Source organism: Conger conger, chromosome 1 (assembly GCF_963514075.1).
Source record: "Conger conger chromosome 1, fConCon1.1, whole genome shotgun sequence".
NCBI lineage: Eukaryota > Metazoa > Chordata > Actinopteri > Anguilliformes > Congridae > Conger > Conger conger.
The window spans coordinates 1,378,465-1,380,964 of record NC_083760.1 but is presented as its reverse complement, the minus strand read 5'-3'; positions in this window follow the sequence as shown (position 1 = coordinate 1,380,964).

Here is a 2,500-nt window from a genome sequence, read left to right as displayed (position 1 = left end):
CAGTCCGGAGCTTGTTTAAACTCCACCAAAAGCAGCGCAATGTTGTAAAGCACACAGGAAAGATCTGTGCCCTGGTTCTGGGAATAGACTCACAACATTGGGCACTCAAGTGTGTAATTGTGATTTTGTGCATGCATGTAGAAGCATACAAAGCATGAATACCTGATGATGCATATGCATGAGTGTACGTGTGCGTGTGTCTGTGTGTGTGTGTCTGTGTGTGTGTGTGTGTGTGTCTGTGTGTCTGTGTGTGTGTGTCTGTGAGTTTGTGTATGTGTGTGTGGTTGTGCATGCGAGTGTGTGTGTATACGAAAGTGCGTGTGTCAGAAAGAGTATGTGTGTGCATGTGTGCGTGTGGGGTGTGTGTGTGTGTATACGAGTGTATGTGTATATGTGTGTCAGAGAGAGTATGCGTGTGTGTGTCTGTGTACGAGTGTGCGCGTGTGTATGTGTGTGTGTATAAGAGAGAGAGTGTGTGTGTGTGTGTGTGTATGTCTGAGAGGATGTGTGTGTGAGTGTCAGAGAGAGTATGTGTGTGTGTGTGTGTGTGTGTCGGAGAGTGTATGTGTGTGTATATATACGAGAGAGAATGTGTGTGTGTGTGTGTGTGTCAGAGAGAGTATGTGTGTGTGCTTGGGTGTGTGGGTGTGTGTATACGCGTGTGTGTGTGTATGTGTGTCAGAGAGGATGTGTGTGTGTGTGTGTGTCAGAGAGTGTATGTGTGTGCGTGTATATACGAGAGAGTGTGTGTGTGCGTGTGTCTGTCAGAGAGAGTGTGTGTGTGTATATATGTGTGTGTGTGTATAAGAGAGAGTGTGTGTGTCAGAGAGTGTGTGTGTGTATAAGAGAGCGTGTGTGTGTCAGAGAGAGGATGTGTGTGTGTATATATATGTGTGTGTGTTTGTGTGTGTGTTGTGTGCGTGCGCGCGTGTGTGTGAGTGTCAGTGTGTGTGTGTGTGTGTGTGTGAGTGTGCGTGTGTGTGTGTGAGTGAGTGTGCGTGTGTGTGTGTGGGTGAGTGTGCATGTGTGTGTGTGTGTGAGTGTGAGTGTGCGTGTGTGTATGTGTGTGTGTGTGTGTGTGTGGGTGAGTGTGAGTGTGAGTGTGAGTGTGAGTGTGCGTGTGCGTGTGCGTGTGCGTGTGCGTGTGCGTGTGCGTGTGCGTGTGAGTGAGTGTGCGTGTGTGTGTGTGAGTGAGTGTGCGTGTGTGTGTGTGGGTGAGTGTGTATGTGTGTCTGGGTGAGTGGGTGAGTGTGAGTGTGAGTGTGCGTGTGTGTGTGTGGGTGAGTGTGCATGTGTGTGTGTGTGTGAGTGTGAGTGTGCGTGTGTGTATGTGTGTGTGTGTGTGTGTGGGTGAGTGTGAGTGTGAGTGTGAGTGTGTGTGTGTGTATGTGCGTGTGTGTGTGCGTGTGCGTGTGCGTGTGCGTGTGCATGTGCGTGTGCGTGTGTGTGCGTGTGTGCGTGTGTGTGCGTGTATCCCACACGATAGCAAACATCAAACACACACAGGACAGTCTGATATGACAGCAGACAGCACGCACAGCTGTAATAATATTCACAGCAAACAAATAAACTATTTAATTGTGTTATTTCAGGGAGCTCCAGCATAAATCCCCCAGAGTTTTTATTTTATTTTATTTGTCTTTGTTGGCAAATAATAGATTTTCTGCAAAAATGCAGTGTATGGTACTGGCAGTCGCAGCTGCAGAGCTGATTAGTTCATAATTGCATTAATGCTGCTGACAGCCTCTGTGGCACAGGGAGGGGGGGGGGGGGGCTTTGCCCAGGAAAAAGGGCGGGACGATTCACATTTCTAGTGACCCCTAACCCCTAACCCCTAACCCCTAACCCCTAACCACATTAAGCTCAGAGATCTGATCTGATACCCAGACCCAGGAGTCCTCTAAAGATCCACAGCCAGATCCCCTGTGGAGTATTGTGTTTAATGCAGAAAGTCTACCTTAAGAGGTCTGGCCACCTTAAGAAAAATCCATTAGACTGCGTCCTGCTTTGGCAAGCACACCAGCTGCTGTTGTACCTGAATGTGGCTGATTGATGCATGTGATGCCTTGTGCTTTGAGCGGGTCCTAATGCAAAGGAGAGGCTGTTCGTCACAATAACCCTCTAAGGTTTGCTTACCGACAGTTTTCTTAGTGGTTAAGGTGCTTGACTGGGACCAGGAAGGTTGGTGGTTCAAGCCCCAGTGTAGCCACGATAAGATCCACACAGCTGTTGGGCCCTTGAACAAGGCCCTTAACCCCACATTGCTCCTGGGGGGGATTTCCCCTGGCTTAGTCTAATAAACTGAAATATAATGTTGTGCTTTTTTTGGTGGGTATATCCACCAAATGTGGGTACATCACTTATATTCTAAGGAGGTAGAGCTGGATCTTTCCTTTTTGAAATTGATTTCTACTGGAAATATAATAATTACTTTCTCATTAAACTTTTAAACTCTTAATTCAGCTTCCAGAGGGCCAGACTATATTTCTGCGCAATGCTG